Raw genomic sequence first — 22,251 nt, forward strand, 5'->3', positions numbered from 1 at the left:
AGTGTTACCAAAGAAGACTCTGTGACATGAAGGCACCATCCCAGGCAGAGAGAAACTGAATGACTCGACCACTGGAAAAGAGCAAGTTATTGGCATTAAAGAGATGCTGACACCTCCTTATCCCTTCTCTCAACTCCAGGCATGCTTCTGCTCTGCTGTTCCTGTTTGAAATCACAAGGAGAAGGTAACTAGTACAACCTGAGACTGTCCCACCCAGGTTTACTATCAATGGCTGGCAGCTGGTAAAGTTTCTGGACTTTTACTTTTTCATAGAAAAAGAAAGAGCTACATCCAAATGCCAGAACCAGGCCTTGCTCTTAAAGGCTGCATGCACATACACATCCAACTGGTTCGTTTCTGCCATCCTCCCTTCCTTTCTTCTCTTTGCCCCTGCTGTCACAAGAAAAATGCGCTGGTTTAATTTAAAATTGATTAAAAAATAACCTTGTAAGTTTTAAAGATGAGTTTTAAACCAGTGCAAAGGACTGGGTAACCACCCCTTAGACTTCAGAAGGCTCTTTTGGTTTAGCTTGAGCTGTTCCCCAATTCCTAAACCAGAGCAAAGCCTTGCCTACAAGGGAACCTTAGTAGTGCATAAGTGTTCCCTGCATGCAAGGTCAGCAGAGTGCTTAGGGGCAGCAGGGGCACTGATCTGATCCTGCCTGCTCACAGATCACTGTGGGAAACGTCACCCCTCCAGCCTTTTATGAGATCCAAACAAACCTGCTGTTCACACTTCGTGCATCAGAAAACAGGAAGATGTTAGGAAGCTGCATTTGTTTTATGCTTTGCAACTTACGTGCAACAGCAAGGCCGAGCAACTTAGTAAGCAATTCTGTGTAAATCTATGTAAATATGCTAAACTATCTCTTGGGCTATATTCTGTGAGCTGGCTTGGCTTCCTTGCATTATTTCTGCACTTGCTAAGCCTAATAATGTTCTTTTTAACCTTTGGATCACAGAATGCACTGAGATCTCCAGTCTGCTGCCCTCAATAAGCTCAGTCCCCAGGACAAATACTCCTGAACACCACCCACTCCCCAGTGTATGGCACCCTCTCTGTTTCCATCTGTTAATTCCCTCTCCTGCAGAAGCACTGCCCTGGCTCCCAGCTGTGATCAGCTGGCAGAGCCCCAGGGTGCAGGCAAAACTGGGGCTGCCCCCCATCTCATTGTCAGGATTAGAGTCGGGTCTGCCCCTGGGGACAGAGAAGATGCTGCTCACTTTTCTTCTGCTCTGCTGCTGCCATTGAAAGCATGGCTGCAGCTTCCACGTCTGGGGTATCAGGGGCACCAGCCTTCTGGCCACACTTCTGTCTTTTCCTGCTCTGCCACCCCTCTCCCCCAGCACTTCCAGCATGAAGCTGGTGTTGCATGCTTGTGCCATGCTGGAAGAAAATGGGTTTGGCTGCAACAGAGGGGAAAATGCTCCCCTCACTCTCCCGAATTCAAAGGGCAGCCTCCCAGTCAGCAGGAGAGAACTAACGATGCTGTTGCAACACCGAAATGCTGGCAAGAAAAAGAGAGAAGTGCCCACTTATAAAGCCAGTATGTGCCCTCACTGGCATTTAGGGGGAATGCTCATCATCCTTTCACACACTTCAGCCATGTGAGACAATCCACCATGTTACTCCTAGACCTAGAGCAGCCCGCCCTGCAGGAGGTGAAACCAAAGATGTTCAGTATGACCACAAAGACTGCCACCATTGGAATTAAATGGGTGTCCTTATTATGAAGGAGTGCTACTAAGCTCTCTTGCTGGACCATACACAAGAACGGGCAGGGATTTAGCAGTGAGTGGGAAAAAGTGCACTTTGAAGACAAAGAGAGATAATCAAGGCCCTGTGTATGCAGGTGCAGGGCTGGGGGTAGGAATCAAGACTGCAGTTAACTTCCTAGAGCAGGAAACCAAAGCACAGAAACCAGCTACGACCCAGCTTCCTATTTTGCTTATTCTAGAGCACCAGAGAGCCACAAAGCCAGCACCTCTGGTCAACTGTGTTCAGAGTGTGCAGACAGCTGCTATTTCCAGCATCAGGGCTAGCAGCATGATCTGTCCTCCCTGCTCTGATCTCTGTGCAGGGTCACCACCACTCCTCCCACCCCTTCCTTCCCTTTTCTGCCACTGGAGTAGAGCAGATAGCTTCACTTGCTTTGTCGCTGGAAAACCTGACACTGCTCTGGAGAGGTGCTGCATTTATTTAAAAGTGCACTCAGTTCTCAGCATGAAGCTTTTTGATCTTACCGAGGGCAAGCCCCCATTTGCAAGTCAGGTTAGCTGCTCTAGCTCCTAATGGGACAACAGTTAGGGACGGAGGGAGCAGCCTCACAGCAAGGAAGGCTGCTCATCCCTTCCTGGCAGAGGCATGAAAGCAAGTCTGCATCCAAGGGCCCAGTAACAAACCAGCTCAGTATTTGTCCCTGGTTGGCCCCAGCACCTTGCACCTGACACAGTACGTAACTGAATTGCCTTCTGGTGAAAGTCGCCCTCAAGTTCAGATGCAAAACTGGCTCCTAACACAGCTGCGTTATTAATTTGTTGAGTGACAAAAAGAATTGCTAAGGACGCAAGTAATAAAGGATGCAGTATGTTTCAAAACTTAACAAAAACACTGATACGAGATTTCAGTAACTTCCATTAGGCATCTATCACAAAAGAAGCTCTGTTTAGAGCAGCTCCTCAATGCCAAAACATTTAGTCTCATTACTGTAGATGCTTAAGCAATCATGTCTTAGGCTGCTTTGTTTCATAGCAGAATTGATCACTGAGGATTACAAATAGAGCAGTAGCAAAAGTTCTGCAAAGGAAGACACAAAAGCACACTGTTGAAGAGTTATAGACAAAATACCCAAGTACTGTGTGGAAAACACTCAGAAGCGTAGACCTACGATCATATGACACACAAAAAGAACATCATCAAGGGCACAAAAACACGCACCCACAGGTAGGAAATGCCAGGATTAAAACTGCCTATGCAACTTTTGTTCCTTGTTGGAGGTAGGGCAGGCACTGTGATATGATCTTCAGCTGCAGGATCACAAGCTGTTCTGTCTGAGGAACCTGTACCACACTCCGCATGGGGAACTGGGGAACCTGAGCAGCAACTCTCCCATTATTGATATGTGGCCTTGCGCTACTGGGTCACTGAGTGCTACAGATTTTATCTAGATTAGACACAAGCACATTTAACAATCTTTTCAGCTGAAGCTCACAAAATGGCATTTAAGATTCTTTATATTCATATAGGGGACTTACACCAGCTGTGGAAGGACAGACCATATTGACTCATTGTGAAGTCAGTGAAGCACAGGCAGACTGCATGATATACAATGTGCCAGAACGGAGTGTCCCTTCACTTCTTTAAAAAGCATTTGACACAGCAGAGTGAGTAGGTACCAATTCAGCACAGTGCATCCTGCAGCCATGGTACGGTTGCTCTGGTCCAAGAATTGGACTTACCATAGAGTCATGGATCAAATAAATGAACATGCTCATTCTTACTTTCCTCATTCCACATCTATCACCACACCTCGTATCCCGCACACAAGCTGAATCCTTCACTGAACACACTGCTATTTTCCCTGTGCATATTTCTCCCCGGTACTGTCAGTACAGTACCATCCTGCATGTCCCTACAGCACAACGAGCTGCCTAGCCAACTGACCGGGGCCAGCTCTGAACAACGCTTCTGTCCTGTGGCCACATTACAGCCACCTAGGTAGCCTTACACCACGCCATGAAAACACACTTTTTCTCTACTACAGCTTTAACGCATATGTCCTCAGAGCAACTCTGAGAGATGGCGGGGAAAGGATATCAACCCTGCTTTACACATATAGGATTGAATCTTGGAAATCAAAGGCTCTAACTCTTTCTAGCCAGCCAGTCTAAGAACCAAATTAAGTATTTTTTTTTTAAATCCTTCTACAACAAATACAACTGTCCCATGAATACAATTTGTAATCTTCCATAAGTGGAATTCCTTAAAAAAAACCACCACCAACAAAAACTATAGTCCATTGCAGCTTTCCTTATATATTTATTTGGCACAGAACTTCAATCAGCAGCACCTGTCCCTCTGACACAATTTTTCTCTCAAACCAGCATGTTTGTGGGGGCTGTCTCACAGCTGTGTCAACCTGTGGTCCCAGGAGCAGGTGAAACCATTTGGCACCATGTGGCTGATTGGATTTTCCTCCTCATTTCCCTTCTGCTTTCTATCTCTGCAGCTGAGAGCATTAAACTGATGAGGAGGTAAATGTTAGCTTTTGCTTCTTTTGACATGATTTGTGGCATGGATCTTTCACAGCTTACTGTGGGTCTAGTCCCTGGCACTCACATCTCCATTAGATTGTCCAGCCTTTCTTCTCCATGCCTCCCTGTTAACCTGCTGATATGTAACTGCAAATAACAGATACATCTGCCATCAAAATTCAGCCCTGAGGCTCAGAGAGAAGTCCTCTCTGATGTCTGCAGAAGTAAACAAATCCAAGGGATGCTTGGAGAATTATTAAGTACCCTTGCTAGAAAGGGGATTTACTTAATGGAAACCACAGCTGGTCTCTCTTTTCCAATTTTCGTATCAATCTTAAAACAACTTCATGGCCAATAGATGTGAGGGCAGAACATGGAAGATACTTGAACATTTCTGGAAGATGCTGTGTTTTATCTCAACTTTAAGAGGTTATGGATATCATCCAGTTTTTGCAAATGAGAAGCAGAAGTTTAATAAGAGAGATTATCTGTCTCAGATGTAGATGTGGGCAAAATGTACCTTTCTGACCTACAAGTCTTCTGTATTTTTCCTTCTGACGCTTATCAAATGACTTCAACCTCCATTCATTCTTTGACCTCTAATAGCCCTTAAAAATATTTTGTTATCTTTCAAATGTTCTTCTCAATCCTAAACTGAGATCAATTTAAGAACAAATCTGCCCTTTTTTTCTTGTCTTAGCCCAAGCATCAATTAGAAAACCCTTCTGATCACCTTCGTTGCCAGGGAGAATCATTCCAGGATCCACACTTTTAACCCAAGAATAGTTACTGTATTTCCACGCTCATAAAACCTTTGTCTAGCGCTGGGATAAATCTTCACATTTCCTGGACTCTCCTGTTCTCTGGACCTAGTTTTGACTTCCTTTCCTTCTCTCTCTTTTTGCTTCATAGACTACCTCCTTTTCTCTGTGTTTCCTCTTGGTGGCAAGAGAGGTAGTTCAGAAGACTGTGCAGTCACCTTTTATTCTCCCACTTTCTGCAGGTTCTTCTGTGAATGAAAGCCAAGTCCGATCAGTCACCCAGGCACTGTGATGACCTCACTACTGACTTCACAGCTTTACACAGACGGGGTGACATCACAGAGCAAGTAAAGATTCTGGTTCTGACATGTTTTTCCTGTGTTTGACAGCAGTCTTACTCCTCCAACTCCTCTAACTTTTGATGGAGACTATTTTCTGAATCCCTATTGTCTCAAACAATAGAGTAGAAAAAACTCCAAGCTTTACATTTTCTTCTTTCACATTGTTTGTGCAGGTATTTTTCTCTGGATTCCCAGCATGCTTTCCATTTTTGCTTTGCAATTCCAGATACAGTCTTTTGTGTGGCTTTGTTTAGTTCCTCCATGACTTCCTATAATTAGGGATCTTGCTGGGACCATTAGGAACCAGCAGAACTGGGTAGGTAGTTTCAATTTCTGATCCCTCTCACCCATTAGCTTTTTAGAGAAGGTTGATCTAGGCTACAAATGCACAAATAATCTCAAGTCCTTTCTATAAGCTGTTCTGTGATTTCTTACAAAATTGCTGCACGCAGTAAGATTGCTACTGTACTCTGCTTCAGAACTGATTACACCTTTGTGTTATGTAAGCTTGGATATATAACCCAAAGCTTTTAGCAGTAAAGTGTACCTATCTCAAGGCCGCAATTAACCTTTGAGATTTAAAGAGTTAATGCATTTGTTCCAATGTCTGTTCTAACACAAAGGGTCAATTTACTCTGTGTACTTTTATTCTAGAGATTTTAAGCAAGTGGTTGACAAGCTTCCTAGGAGAGTAAAAGCATCCTCTGTTAAAGTTCTGTCTCCTTAAAGAAAGGCTGGAACTTGGGAGACACAGGTACAGCTTCCTGACTTGCCCAGGTTTTCAGAGTATCCTTGGATAAACCACTTAATATCCTTGTCATCCAGTTTCCCATGAGTCATATGGATGCAGTAACAACCTCATTTCTCACAAAGCAGTTGGTGAAGGTATTTATAACAGTAGAGTGGTGAAGTGATGACGGTGCTAAAGGACTGGGAATGACTGGTGAAAGGGGAGCAGGGGAATGCTCCATGTCTCATCCTAAAATGACAAAAGTGAGGCAGAGCCCAAAGGACACATGATGTGTGCCTATGACTAATGTGTCTGTGCCCAACACACTAAAAACTAAACTAAAGGCCCCAGGAATGCTTGGCATTTTCTCATTTTCTCATTTGTTGTTATCTAGCTCTCTCTTATCCTCTTTAGTGTTTCTATATCATTGTCTGAAAACTCAGAACACATAAACATTACCTCTTCATCCAAAACGCAAGTAAACAGACCCTTTCCTTTCACCAGCTGGAGCTTGTGGCAGCAGCAAAAGTAGTTTTTAACTCAGAGTTGTCCCTGGTGAAGGATTTTCCTGAAACCACTCCAAGATGAATGGACAATTGTAGTTTTTTATTCCTCTTGCTTCTTTTCTCTTCTGTGTTTGTAAAGATATCTGCTGGGAAGGCATTACTACTGTTATTATTAGTGAAGTATGCCTAGCAGTGTGCCAAGCACGTTAAGCATCTTTCAGACATAAATATTCATTCAGCAAGGTCCATTCTTACATTTCCAACTGAGCCAATGGCAGAGCAACCCCTCCTTCGAGGAGCTCACTGCCAATGAGCACATATACTCTCAGCAGGAGCAAGGAGTTGTGATAGTAAGATGAGGCTGACCACCTAGCCATGGAACCCTTCAGCATAAGGGACACTAAAAAGGGACACACAGCCTGAGCTCCAGACAGCCTTTCAGCATTAACAGTGGTAATGTAGAATATAATTGTAATCAATTGGTGCTGGAAAAAGCTGCACTCTGCAGATGATGATTAGCAAAGCTAACATGTTCCATCCAGCTGCAGGGATTGTGCTCAGTGTCATCACCTTCGGGGCCCTCTGTGGTCTCTGCCTAAACCAGGTCTTTTCTCTCCTCTCTCTTCTGCATGCCCTTAAACTCTTCCTGATGCTTGTGGCGGTCCTTTATTTTTGCCTCTTACACAAATGCTTCCAGACTGCTAGTCTGGTGGGTCTTGAACTTCAGTCCTTGATCCAATCTTGTTTCATGGGAACAGTATGTTCCCTCCTCAAGGAGAAAGAAGAGGCACTGGTGTCCTTCTTACTATGTCAAACAAAATAGCTGTTGCAAACCTTCAAAACTTGGGATTGTCAACTGCGTTTCTTCAAACTGGAGTGGGCAATGCAAGCAGCTACTTTACTGAGCAGATGGTAAGTAGTGCACGAGAGCTAGGCATTATTTCAATAATCGATTCCTAGGTGAAAATCCTAAGACACCAGTGAAAAATAAAAAGCAAGGAAATGCCAAATTCCAATGCCAAAGAGCACTGAAATACTGTTTCAGAATTTCAGATCAACTCCTAGATCCAGTCTTAATATTTGGGAACATCCTTGCTGTTGGAAGTACATGTCTGCCCTGAACCTCAGTGCTACAAAGCCCCTATTTTCAAATGTGGTAGTCCTCCATTTAAAAGAAAAATCAGGAAAAGAAAAAAAAAAAAAAAGCCTGGAAATTAAAGTTTTCAAGACGTTGAACATTCACCAGAGTTGAACTGTATGAGCTGATGCCTCCTGACTATACATTACTTTAATCAGGATCCGTCAACCCTATGAACCATGACTGGCACAACTATAAGCTAAACTGCTTAAATCAGTCTAAGCCTTTAGAGCAGTTTAAGGTAACTAAGCCACTTAAACTCATTAGTACTAAGAGTTAAGCAACATCAATGGCATGTCAGAGATCTTGTTTTAAAGCCACTCTAGCATTGCAGGTTTCTCTAAAATGAACATTTCCAACTTCATTAAGTCATTGAAAACTTCTGTAAGCTCAGTGCAGCTGTGATCTGCCTTGTGATCTTACCTCGATGATCACAGAATATCACAGAATATCTGTGTTGGAAAGGACCCACAACCATCGAGTCCAACTCCTGATGATCAGTCCTGATGCAATCCACAACACAAGTGTGAACTTGCTGGGCTTATCCATCTCTTAATGGATATATAACAAGAGCAAATTTGACCATAGAATACGGAGAACTGTCCTGCTGGTTTTGTTCATATACTTAGAAGAGGTTGGATATATATTATTTCTTGACATCATTTGTTATATATGTATATTTATGTGAGTGAGTGGATATATCATATTTTTAATATAAGTGTATGGGGGAGAGAATGAAAGAGCACGTACAATGGTGAGATGAAATGGCTTGAGGTTGATAGGACTGCATTACTCAGGAGTGGCAAAGCCTCAGTCAGATACATAGATCATTCCTAGAAGCCAGTGTTCTGCATTTTAGAGGAAAAACTAAATATTTTTAAATAAAAGAAGTCATGTTCAAGAGTCTTATTCATCTCATTCTAGTATGTCAGTAACTCCACCTTCCCTTACAGAAGTTAACTGTGCAGCACATGCAAAGTTACCTTTGCTGCTTGGAGAGGAGAGGCAGGCATCAGGGCAGAAGGAGGGAAGGAAGAAACGGAACAGGTGCCACATATCCTGGGGAGCTGCCCTCATGCACTGGGTCCTCCAGAAGCTGCCAATGAAGGAACCCAGGTCCCTGCTGTGGCAGAAGTGGCTCCAACAGCAGCTAAAGGTTTTTATTGGCCAAGCAAGCACTCGGCAATCATCACTTTGCTGCCCCAGCAGCCTGCTGCCCAAGGCAAAGGCCTGTGTTGCCTGTGCTTGCATTAAACTTGTCTCTTTAGCTGCTCTGGACTTGTGTTCATATCGTATCTTCTTCTACAGATCCTCTCAGAAGAGTAAAAATGTAAATATGCACCTCAAAAAAAAAAAAAAATTGACTTTTCTTTCTGACACCTAGTTATCATGATGAATGGTATGACACCTTGCCATAACCCTTGCTTTTAGCCACAGAGGTGTTCTTTATTCACAATGTACTAATGTACTTTATTCACAATGTACTAATGCTTTCATTAACATAAGCCAGAAGCAGAGGAGACGAGAAAAAGAAGCCTGATACAAAGAAAATGGTAATACTTTGAAGCTCTCTGGGAAGAGTCAGAAGTCCTAGAGGAGATAGTTTAATGAGCAGAGTCCAGAGGTGGATGTAGCTCTCAAGCCTGTCACCTTGACATCATCATTTCTCAAGTATTTCTCTGTATTCTCCATACCATTCTCCTGTCATAAAGGGGGGCTGAATACTGCTGCAAGGACAATTTTGGGTTCTGAGTGGCTGCAGCATTCATGGTGTTGTGTGAAATTAAATTCAATGCAGCCTCCAAAGTATTAAAAGAAATAAGAAAAACAGAGTGAGAGTGGGGACATTAGAATTTAACCATAGTCCTCACAAGGTTTATACATTGCTAGAACATCAGCTCTTCATCAACCTTTCACTGTCTGAGATAAAAGAGAAATTACTCATGGTGGAAAACTCACCTCTGTAGATTTACCCCAGGAAGAACCCCTGAGCACCTAGTTTCCCAGGGTATTTCCAAACTGCGTGCTGAACACAAATGGAATAGTTCAGTTGGAAGGGATCTTCAGAGACCCCCTACTACAACTGCCTGACCACTTCAGGGCTAACCAAGAGTTAAAAAGCATGTTATTGAGGGCATGATCCAAATGCCTCTTAAAGGCTGACAGGCACGGGGCATCCACCACCTCAGTAGGAAGCTTTTGTGTTTGACCACCCTCATGGTGAAAAATTTTTTCCTAATATCCAGTCTGACCCTTCCCCAGGAGCAGAGGCCAGCACCTACTCAGTACTTCCCCTCCTCAGGGAGCTGTACAGAGCTGTGGGGTCACCTCTCAGCCTCCTTTTCTCCAGACTGAGCAACCCAGGTGTCCTCAGCCTCACAGGACATGCATCCAGCCCTTTCACCAGCTTTGTTCCCCTCCTCTGCATGCATTCAAGCCCCTTAACATCCTTTCTATATTGTGAGCCCAGAACTGCACACAAGACTCAAGGTGAGGCCACACCAACATTAAATGCAGCGGGAGAATCACCTCTCTTGACCAGCTGGCTATGCTGTGGTTTGCCCTCTTGGCAGCCAGGGCCCACTGCTGGCTCCCGTTGAGCCTGCTGCCAGCCAGCACCCCCAGGTCCCTCTCTGCGCAGCCGCTCTCCTGCCACTCATCTCCCCATCTGTACCTGTGTCCGGCATTACCCTGTCCCAGGGGCAGAACCCGCTATTTTCCTTGGTTGAACTTAATTCCCTTGATGATTGCACAATGCTCCAGTGTCTCTAGATGAAAAACAGACCCAGCCAGTAAGCTCTGGATCTGGAGAGGAAAAGCCTCTGCCGGTGGCTGACCCTCCTCTCTTTGGTGCCTGCGCTCTTTGCCTGAGAGGAAGCAGGCACTGCCACTGCCGTGACACTTCAGCTTACGCTGATTTCTACGTGAAAGGCTGGCACATTTTTACAGAACAATTTCCAAATTCAAAGCCCTTTCTAACCAGGCACAGCCTGAGTGCTCCAGTCCTACGCTTTTCTCACATGTTAAGAAATGCAGTAATGACAAAAAGTACTTCTGAAAAGAAGAGGAACTTTGTAGTGACCTCCAACGAGGCTGAGGAGTGATGAATGCACCAGAGCTTCTCAACTGACAGTAAGATTTCTGACATGAGCACATATACACATTTTGCATCATCTTGGTCTCAGAATTGGGTGACACTTAAGTTCTATTTTAAATTAAGCAAAAAAGGCCTGAGGAAGACACCTAACGTGGAAAATTTCAGCGCTAACTTCTGAACAACAGAATTCAGCAAAGTTGTAAGCAACTTAGGAAAAAAAAAAAAAGAAGAAGAGACTAGTAATGGGCAGGCTTGTGCAACCTTAATTGTGGGTGAAGGGGTGAAGGTAGCTATCACTGCCTAGGGTGAGCACATTTGAGAGGCCACCTTCCCATATAAAAGCGGCAGAGCTGTGACAGGGCGTTGTTTGGCACTGCATTCCTGAATAGCTTTAGCAAACACCGAAGACCAAAGACTAGGAGAACCAAGGCAGATAAAAAGTACAACAAAACGAAGGCCTACAGTAAGTTCAGAGAATACTTGTATTTTCTATATATTTTTAAAGGCTGCATGACTACACTTTACAATTCCTGGAGGAGGGCAGGGCTATGTTTCTGGTTTTGGTGCAGAACAGATATAAAAAGTGGAGAGATTCAGTTTCTAGGTCACAATGCAAGCTGTCATATATTCCTCTTTCTGCCTTTCGAAGTGTGATGAGTCTTCAGTTTTGCTGAAGTTTTACTAAACTCCTTTTAACTCTGTGTGCGTGCTCTTCAGCTGGATTAAGTAAATGCAACACTACTCAGGAGAGGTCAGGATCCAGTCATACTTATCATCCTCTTCACTGGCAGTTTACAAATAAAATCTTATTACACCACTTGATACAGACAGTCTTTATCACTTTCCATCCAAGTTGCCATAGCTGCATAATTAAACAGGACTGGAGTGTAAAATGCATTTGAATTAAAAGGTTTGGGCTCTTTGCTACAATTTTTTTTCATTAAATGACTCATCTATTGATCAAGTCCTGCAATTACTGTAATATTTTTCATTTCCCTAGCCATGAAAATGTGCCGGATAATTGGTCACCCCAAACACAAGTGCTGCACTCAAAATGTTTAAAATGATATCTCTTCTGTTTGTATGCAGTAGGGTTTGAATTTTTCTTTATTTTTTTCCCAGCAGCTATACATATGTGATGGTTCTTTGTATTTCTTATTTCCCCACCACCACCACTCTCAAAAAGTATACATTCATCTTCAAGCTTCCCATCCTAATAGAAATCCTGACATGTTATAATGAACTCAGTGATGTTGTACTTTTGCACCAAGAAAATACATTTTGTATTTCTCCTTAGAGCATATCCACCTCTGGGAGTTAGATCCTAACTGAGGCTTTCATTTGCTAGTCTTAATTCTGCAAAACTGCTCAACCTCCCTAGCTAGGTTTACAGCCAGATTATTTCACAGGAGCCACAAGTGAAGTTCTACGCTAAAGAGGCAAAATTGTTTACTTTACAGTGGGCTGTGCTCCTGTGAGCGCAAGCTGGAAGGGCTGGTTGCTGACCCAACCCTGAAGACTGTGAAGCAAAGCAAAACAAAGTCCACCGTGGATCACAAACGGAGATTCAGCAAAGAGCAGCTCTCAGGTTTCACTGCCATCAAGACCAACCTCCTGGATACCTGAAGAAGGGCAGAACAAACCCTCTTTCCCCACTGCCTGCCCAGGGAAGGATTCATTTCTGGTGCAGTGTTTTTCTGTACCTGAGCATACACAGCTGGTCTGAAAGGCCTTCTACACAGAGTACAGAAGCAACAGCGCATGAAAGAAGGTGCTGCACCAGGATTTTGCTTGCATAGCATGCATGTCCCCAGCAATAAGCAGCAGTGAGTCTAAGAGGGCAGCACCGTCAGCTTGAAGTGGCATGGCCTGTGAAGGCCACATGACTCCTGGGGAACTCCTCATCAGTGGTGGGATTACTGATGGAATCTGGGCTTGCCGACTCCTAAATCAAAGCTATACGTGTTGCAATTCAGTAGACCGCTGCAGCCATGCGTTGCAATGGACACATTCCTAGATCTCTTTAAGGGGGAAAGGTTTTCAGGGAGATGGTATTTTCCTGACTCTGTGAAGGACTGTGAAGTATGTGCACTTGGTTTAGTGGCCTCTGAGGATTTCTACAAGGACACAAAGTAACTGGAGGGCACAGCTCATGCTGCTATTTCATTTCTCCTATGCCCTGAGGTTCTTTAGGAAACCTGGGGCACTCCAGATGCCTGTGGTAGATGCTCAGAGCCACCACTGCACCCTGAATATTCATTTGCCCTGGGACTAGTGCATCCCTCGAGTGTGCCTGGAGCTTCACTGGCACTACTGCCGTCAGTGAGCTGTGAGGTATCACCACACATGCTTCAGCACACACTGTTGTTCTCCGTCCAGCACCATAACACAACCCCTCTGCATGGCAGACAATCTACGATTGCCTCTGGCTCTCTAACCATCCTCGCCAGGACTCTCCTTTCTGTACTGCTGCCCAGTTTGCCCATGGGTTCTGAAAACACACCGCTTTCTTTGTTCTAAGCAAGCTTTTGAACTTTGGTATGTTTATTCTAAAAAGACAAAGGAAGATACAGGACCAGTTCCCTGAAGATATCAAAGCCCCAGCCTGTCACGGAGATCATTATGAGTCCAGGTGCCTGTTCTCCTTCTTGGACTTGGCCATTTGCCTGACAGCACCTACCATAGCACTCAGTTTTTCACTATTTCCTGCAGCTCGCAGTTAAAGCGAACTCCACAGACTTCCTTCCACAAGTGTTCTGCCAGCGTAAGGCCAGCCTTTTTCAAAGCAATCCTACAGCAATGGCAAGAAGAGATTGGGTAGAAAGCCTAGGCCAGGGATTTTCTTCCTTGAATAATTAAGTGATTTTCAATAGCATTCTCAGTGGTGTTATTAAAATGCCATGACTCAGATATAGCTGTGAGAATGTTAAAGACCTGATTTGTTTTTCTGTTAGTAGCACTGATTTGTGTGCTTGGGATTTGCTCTTTGCAGGGTCAGAACAATTAAGTGTCTTTATCTTCACTACTTGCCTCTAGCCAGGTTCACTTTTTGATTATGTTTTGCTCTCCACTGCAGCAAAAGGTTTTAAATTAACACATAATAAACTAAAATGGTGAAGGAAAGCATAATGGATTTTCTTTCTTTAAAGAATCTTAGCTAAATTACAGTAAAGTTTTGACCTTGTACTTAGGGTAGTACTGTAAAGAAATGGGTGGACACATGCATGATTTTAGCACACAGCCGTTTGAAATATATTTTGAGCCTCAACATGACATTGTGGGGTGCTGACTAGCTTGTAAAATACTGGATTACTTGAATCAGCACTCATTTGCAAATTCAGAACCAGAGGCCTGATCCTTAAAGACACTGTTTTGCTGATGAGAATGTGTTTTATTTTTTAAAAGGACACAGCTTTTCTTGTATCAAAGAATGCATTTTATCTCAGATGTATTAGGTCAGTGATTTGGGCTCGTGAGAGACTGAAACAGTAACATGTGTAACTAAAATAATACAAACCTGAAAAATCTTGCCATGGAGTAAAAAACAACCAGCCAGAACCCAGCCACGCCTAGAAAAAAGATCACCCTAGCTCTAACAGCTTAATTCCTTTTATTTTTTTTTTTTCCTTGTAGGAAAACAGGAAAAACTGTCATTCTGCTCTGCCATGCCTGCAGAGAAAAAAGGTGATTCTGGCTGACTTGCAGTATTGTTGCTGAACACAGGAGAACGTCATTTGAACCTTTTACTATTCAGATGTCAGCAAAGCACTGCAATACCATTAATCCATACGAATGGTAAGTCAGTAAGAGGAGTCAGTCAGGGAGTTTTCTTCTTCCTGTACTAGTTTCATGTCATTTCTCTGCCTTCTTAAGATCACGCTGCCCTGTCCTGCAGTGAGCCTGCTGCCCTTCCTAATCTTCTGCAGTCACCTGCCATGACAAACATTCAGCCACTTGTTGTACCACCTCATGTGTTAATATAGTCAATAGTGGTTAACCTGGCAGAGATATTTCCAGACCAGCTCCCTTTGATGCAGCTGATACTGCTCTCCAGCCTGAGCAACAATTGGGCACTGTGTACAAACACCCAGTGCCAGCCACTTGCAGGAACCCCACAGCCGAAACTCGCAGACCCTGGTGGAAGTGCTGAAGCACCCAGTGCTGCTTGCACAGCTGCCTATGCAACACAAGGCAGAAATGGAGCGAGGAGGCATCAGGTGTCTTCCAAAAGCCTGGACCCCTTCACCCTCCTCTTTGCCTCTTCCCCAAACCCACCCACACAGAACTGAAGGCCTGCTCCCCATGGTCACTCTCTTGGACACCCCAAGGAGATCTCAGCTGCCCCAAGTCAGTGCTTGCACACCCCCCTGTGAGCTCCTTCAGGCAATGCAGGACTTGCCCCTAGCCTGGCATTCAATCTCTTCTGCTCATTTTGTAAGATCAAAGTAAGAACACGTAAAATTACGGCAAGGGCATCAGCTACAAGACTTTGTCCTGTCATCTGAATGAATAAGGGCTTCCCTCCCTCTAGCCGCAAATCACAGCTTCATTCGCTACATGCTGTTAGAGAGTAACTACGATTGATTCCTGCAATTGCTCCATATCAGAGGTGGGTAATGTTTACCAAATACTGGTACTTTGGAGTTTGCACAACATTATTAGATAGATCAGCATAATAAACCACTTAGGGATCCTTTGATCTAAAGGCTGTGCATGTATTTCAGACCTGAAATGTCCATGGTACCAGAATACTTGCTTGTAAGCACAATTCCAGATTGCCATGCATGGAGCATTCTTTCTGGCCTTCCCTTCAGCATTGCCAGGTCAGGCTTGTTAGAATGCAGCATAACCTGCCCTTGCCTAGCACATTGCCACAATCTCTTAGTGATGAAAAAAAGCCCACAAACTTCTTGCTTTAATAAAAGATTAGCTTTTTAGAAAAGCAACATTCCTAGCAACACCATGTACAGTGCATACCTTCAAGGATTTTTAATGTTTTTGCTTTGAGGTGATCATGCTTGGAGAGGTTCAGGTTGGAAATGAGGAGACATTTCTTCTCAGAAAGAGCAGTCAGGCATTGGAACGGATTGCCCTGGGTGGTAGCCTCACCGTCCCTGAGGGTGTTTAAGGAGAGGCTGGACGTGGTGCTCAGGGACATGGTCTAGTGGGTGACGTTGGTGGTAGGGGGATGGTTGGACCAGATGATCTTGGAGGTCTTTTCCAACCTTAATGATTCTAGGATTCTAGGATTCTATGCTTGCCCTCACAGAGGAACTTCCATATAGGCTATGATATTATACATCACCAGGTATTGCCTTTGAGCCAGACTGGACCTGCTGTTACCAGAAATATGTAATTGTACTAACTGGATACTTAGTTCCCATAATAGCTATTTTATAGTTAAGGACAGTACTCAGGCTGTAGCCTTTCAGCTCTCTGAATTTACTGTAACTTGACCTCTTGGCAGCATTCAGAAAAAAAATAAAAACTGGAGAATGCTACCTTAATGAGTTCTTACTAGCAATACAAATATTTGGGCTTCTGGACAAAAGACGATTATAGGTTAAATGATATTTGGATAGCATCATGTGGCTGATTAAAAATGGAATAAACTGCTAATGCAGTGAAGAATGCATCTGTTTACAGGCCTGAATCAACTTCTAAAACAGGAGGAGAAAAAATTCTGAAAAGTTTTCTCATTTTATGTACTACTGTGTCAAAGTGACACATATAATTTCCATTAGACATTTTTCCCAAGGAAAAAAAGAAAGGAAAAGGAGACAACTGAAGTGAAATATATCTTGCTTTAAACCCACGGATTATTATTATTATTTTCTTTTTTCTTTTTCTTTTTCTTTTTGAACTGCAGCTTTAGTCTGAAAAACTGTTATGTAAAAATACTACTAACCCAACAGAACTGCTGCCATGGAAATGGTTCTCCAGCAACTCTTCTGACTTCAGTGAAACACAGTGGGGTTTGTCGCTCCCCCATCCCTTCTGCCCTTGCCTGCATATATTCTGCAGTATGAAGGCAATGTACTGGATTTTCCTCCCTCCCTGGGTGTCATCACTATTGTGTTTGCCTTTCAGCTTAGCCATACCTGTTGAAGCACACCAAAGTCTATGGGGAAAAGCTCCAAGGAGGCAGGATTTGATTTGCAGAGCCTTTAACAAGGTTTATGTAGAAGACTTGATTTAGATCCACTAGGGATTTTAGATGACTGTAGGACTGTCAACATTTTTTTAAAGACACATTTCATTTATTTGTAAACTTCAGGGACAGAGGCCTATGTCTTTGTGCTCCCAAAATGATGCCTTGCACTATTGGTGAGAGGTGGCAGACTGAGAGCTCTGGTGAAGAGGAAAGCTCTGCTTTTCCACAGGGCCAGCCACAGTGCTGCAAGAAGAAGCTCCCCCTGTATTCCTGCTAAGAGGACATTGCACCCTGGTGTGGAGCACCCAGGAGCGTACTTCAGTTCTCTCGTCTGCCATTTCTTTCACAACCCAAGTCACATCTTCGACCTCAGTCTGCAGAGATAAGACCAAGCCAGTTTTAAGGCCAACAAAGCTACAGAAAGACACAGCTACGTGGGGATTCATTGTCAGCGCCGGGCGGATGGAATGGTACTGTAGAGTACCTGGTGCCTCATTTAGAAGTGACCTAGGTCCATCTCTATGAGCCAGCATTTTCTCCTTGGGAATAGCCCTACCACCCATGTGCTGTGGAGCAAATGTCTCCTTTATCTCTCTTACAGTCTTTCAGTTTCTTATCCCTAAATCAAGTACCTAGTCTACTAACATTACTGTAAGGAAAAATGCCTCAACTGGGTAATGTACCTTAGATAGGAAAAAGCCCGACCTGAAGCGTGAGCAAGTTCAGTCACTTTGTCCATTACTCTTAGGGCCTTTCAGGTGGTCATTTTATGATATGCTCTTTTCATATCATATGCTCTATGGTATTTCCCACCCTTCTGCTCTCCATACTGACAGCAGCTCACCTCTGTAGTGACTTTTTTTTTCCCCTTGTATGTGGACAAGTACCTCACGTACAAGAGGGTGTGTGTTCTGGACTAGTGCCACAGAGGGCAGAGGAAAAGTCCAAAACTCTAGATACCACCCTATGCATCAGAGGGCATCCATCTCTCTTGATAGTAAAAATAGGCCAGAAACACAGTAAGAATAGACCTCTCTCATGGGATTTTGGTATACAAGCTCCTGTTTGAGGCCAGAGCTGTCTGAAAATTTGGAAGAGAAGGTTAAAAGAAATTTTGGTGCTCAAAGGAGAGATTAGAAAAGGAGGAGATGGAAAAGGAGAAAGGAAAGGAGAAGGAGAAAGAAAAGGAGATGGAGAAAGGGAGGCAGAGTGAGAGAAGGAGAAAAAGGAGAAAGGAGAAAGAGAAGGAAAGAGAAAAAAAAAAAAAAAAACAGAAAAAGGGAAAAGGAGAAGGTGAGAGAGGAGAAAAGGGGAAGAAAAAGGAAAAAGAAAAAGACAAAGGAAAAAGAAAAAAAAAAATAAAAAAAAAATAAAAAGGAAAAAATAAGAAGAAGGATTTGGTTTATCTTCTTCGGACTGATTTGTTCATGGCTGAGAGCTATTAAGACTCGGTGATCAGGACAAACACTTTGTAATGCTCTAGCCATTCTCCTTATTGCCCTGCATTCCATACAGTCCCCTGCAGAAATGATGAATACATGGCGTTGTGAAATACTATGGAATCAAAATGGCAGGATCTTGTACTCCCTATGTCCTTATTCTGCAGCAAAAGGATTACACTCAGCACATGGAAATGTGACATAAATCTCCTCCAGCCTCAACACAGAAGATTCCTGCTGGCAGATCTGATGCTGCCATTGGCAAGAAGTGTCAGCATCCAGTGAAACTGGTGGGAGTTCAGGGCATGCAAAATAAAAGAAACGCAGGACTGGCCCTGAACATATTCATCTTTTGACAACAGTGGGAATCCCTGAGTTCAGATGTTCCAGACCAGACTGGAAATGCCAGCCAGAAAACAAAGCAAAGAGATGCTACTATTGCCCTTCATTTATTTAGTCTTACCATAGTGTAAACAGACTTGAAACCTGAGAAAGCAAATGCCTGGAACACACCTTATGCTTTGGGGATGTTTACAGATTGCCGGTCCTTTATGAAAAGCAGGAATTAGAAAAAAAAATATCTTGAAGATATTTCCTGGTTCCTGCTTAAGCATGTGAAGGGAGAAGGAAGACTTAATCAACCTGGATCAATTCCAGGTGCAAACTAGCACCTCCATATGGGGCTCTGCTTTCGGTAATGCTTGTGTCTGTGTTTGCGGTGACAGAGCCATGAACAGCAGCAGCAAGCCAAAACAAAAGGTTGCTGACTGCAGATGTTAAAAAACACGGTTTGGCTGCTACTGGGCTAGGGACTGCCCTGAGCAGTCCATGTAGGGTACAAGAAGAGGAAGATTCACTAACAGAGTTCAGTGGCATGGTACATTACCAGAGCTGGTAACAGAGCTGTATGTTTCCCTATCTTTGGAAAGCTTTTTGATGGAAAAAGAACAGCTTTTCTTCAAAACCTATTTGGGGCTGGTCTGCAAAGAGGACTGCTCCTTATTAAAACTTGCTATTCACTCATCAGCATGGTATTTACATCAGGTTCCTATTTCGATATGCTTTCCTCACGCTTGCAGTGCTGTGAATCTGTCTGCACGCGAGGGCAGGAATTTCCAAGCAGGTGGCTGCCAGGGCTCTCCTTCAACACATTGCAAGGTCTGCTAGGCCAGGCTGGCATTAGCAACCACAATGCCTACTATCTTGTCCAAGGCAGCAGGCAATGCCTACTTCTCAAGAGGCAAACTCATAATGCCACAGACAATGCAGTGCTAGCTATGAAGGAGAAAAATTCCTTTATCCTAAAAAAAATGGTGTCCCAGACCCATTGCCATCAAACTCCATCTTCTATTCTGCTTTGTGCTTCACATATGCTTCCAGTCATGATGGCTTTCCTTTCCAAATCTCATGGGAACTCTGTCCCGTGGGAGTCCTGTCCCGTGGGAGCCTGCTCTCTGTCTAAAAGGATGTACCATGCCCTTGCATGCCACACACCACAGGGCACAGCCCAAGGGTCCCTACCGACCTGCAGCCAGAAGCCAGACATGTTCACACAGCCCAGGGAGAAAGCAAGTAAGGGAATGGATACTCTCAGTGTCTTACAATTCAAACGGACTTGAAATGTTGCAGGACCCTCCAAACAAGTGAATTTTGCCACTCAGGAATATGGTGAGGAGCAAGTCAATTGGATCTGTGAATAGCACAAAGCTTTGGAGAAGACAGAAATGTTTTGATGGTTTGTACAGTGGTATAAAGACTATGTAGACATATCACCCTTGAATTTCTAGACAAACCCAGCCACGTAGATGTCTGCTGAAATCAATGATCACTGTCCAAATCCTGTCCCACTGGAACTGTGTCATTCATCAATTTTTAGAGCATTTCATTACTATCCAGTTATTTTCATTCTGGTTTAACTACATACAAAATTTATGAGGTGGGCCCAAAAAATACCCAATACATGCCACGTTGAGTTTAAGAACAGCCAAGGAAGAGGGACTGACTTGCATAATTGCCTTCAGGAGAGGGATCCAGCCACTACACTTCAGTTTCTCATTCACGATTAGAAACAACAGAGTGTGTGCTGCTCATTTCTGGCGCTTGCAAAGGGCTAATACTAAGAGGATGAAAGACCAAAAGGCAAGTCCCGAGACTTGGGAGCTCCTGCCCACAGATTTTTCCACTTTTCCTGGGGCTCCTGTGATGTACCTACCAGCTGGTGCAGCTGACTCTGACTGCCCTCTAGTGCAGGGATCAAATTTGCTGAAGGATTTAAAAGACAGGGATAGCTACAAATGGAACAAACACCTACAGATTAATGGAGAGGCAGCTCTTACTCAGGCATGGGAGGACTGTGGCTGGAAGGAAGCATCCCGAGTCAAATTCCAGATGTTACACTGGCCATGAATATAAGGCCACCAATATGCTTTAACAGTGCACAGCAACTAGTTATTCTGCTGCCCCAAACAGATATTCTTATGGAAATCATATGTAAATCAGTGAAGTATCACAGAAACAGAAGCGTCATATCACAACTCTACATTTTGGGAGTATCAGAAATGGCTTCGGGGTGTGATCTGGTTAAAAGAACACTTGGCTAGTTTAGTCTCTGTCTCACATGTCAGGGTTGACTACTGAACCGATTCATGAACTTTCTCATCTTACAGGAGGTTTCAGAACTTCTTTTCCATAAAAGAAGATACTATAGTTCTGAGCTACTGAAATCCCTGAAAGCATTAAGAAACAATTTTAAATAATTTTGAGTCTTCTTGTAGCTTCAGGCTTTAGAGACATTATTAAAACAGAAAACAGAGCAACCTCATAGTTAGAGTCAACAATTACCTGCAATTAGATACAGCAAGATAAAATTACATTACTGGAGAGAAAAGATCTACTTACAGTGGTTCCAAATAGACATCTGAACTATTTATCTTCTTCTGTACAGCTGGTGTATTCCAGCTAGGCTTTTTATTGTGAGATAAGTGAATCTGAATGAGCTGGGTCAGAATGTCTAAATTCTTGGGATCCATTTGATAGCTTCCTGTTGAAAAGAGGCATTATAATGAGATTAATAACATGAAAGATTCAGAAGAATGGTAATGGACTACAGAACCCTTTATCTTTGATAGTCTTTTGTGGTGATCAGTTCATGCAAGATTCATCTACTGCATGGTCCTTTCTCTACGAGAGGCCAGTCTCTGAGCAAAATACAAGAAATGGTGTAAATTTGTGCTGTCATCCATAAAAGGTAGAACTTATTTCAAAAGCATGGTGCTAATGAAACACCATTAGACAGTCAGAGGTGTTAAGCGCCTTGGCTCTGTGGCTGTATTTAACTCACATGAGATGTATTAATACTCCTTACCTGCCTTTAGCTCTCCAGTATGTAGTAATATACATGCATACCAACACAGATCTGTCAGCCTGCTGCCCATTCACTTACCTTGGTTATATCCTTGTGAAGCTCCTTATTCTTTGGACATTTATCTAGCCTAAATAAGTGAATTATCTACAAAAATTACTATCTTATACCCATCTCTCTTACCAGCTCTTCTAATATATGCCAATGGAACCTACCATGCTCTTGCCTATAAACCAGCCCAAGGTAATGTGGCCAAAACCTATTTTAATTTCAACATGCATTTAAATGTCTGTGCAGAGCACGTTAACATTCTTATCCAGCTCTTGGTGGAAAGCTATCTGTAAATTCCACATCAATGCAACCCGTAAGTATGAATTCAAGGACAGAAGCTGTGATGCAGAGACTGCCTTATGGTCAGAGCTTGAACACATTGGTAGAATCTGTTACCACTGCTCTACCTATTCTGTGAC

General features: G+C 43.4%; 2 long non-coding RNA genes across 4 annotated transcripts in view; one reads left to right on the plus strand and one right to left on the minus strand.

Annotated features, from left to right (window-relative positions):
• The window catches only part of LOC118160326, a 69,228-nt gene that overhangs the window by 46,792 nt on the left and 185 nt on the right, over positions 1-22,251 (minus strand). For all 3 annotated transcript variants that reach the window (XR_004747421.1, XR_004747420.1, XR_004747419.1), the window contains exon 2: positions 21,319-21,460. This is a non-coding gene — a long non-coding RNA (uncharacterized LOC118160326). The remainder of the gene's footprint in view (positions 1-21,318; positions 21,461-22,251) is intronic.
• LOC118160327 lies at positions 10,084-16,856 on the plus strand. The gene is made up of 3 exons (XR_004747422.1): positions 10,084-10,094; positions 14,469-14,622; positions 16,697-16,856. It is a non-coding gene; the product is annotated as an uncharacterized LOC118160327 (long non-coding RNA).

Source organism: Oxyura jamaicensis, chromosome 1 (genome assembly GCF_011077185.1).
Source record: "Oxyura jamaicensis isolate SHBP4307 breed ruddy duck chromosome 1, BPBGC_Ojam_1.0, whole genome shotgun sequence".
NCBI classification, from domain to species: Eukaryota; Metazoa; Chordata; class Aves; order Anseriformes; family Anatidae; genus Oxyura; species Oxyura jamaicensis.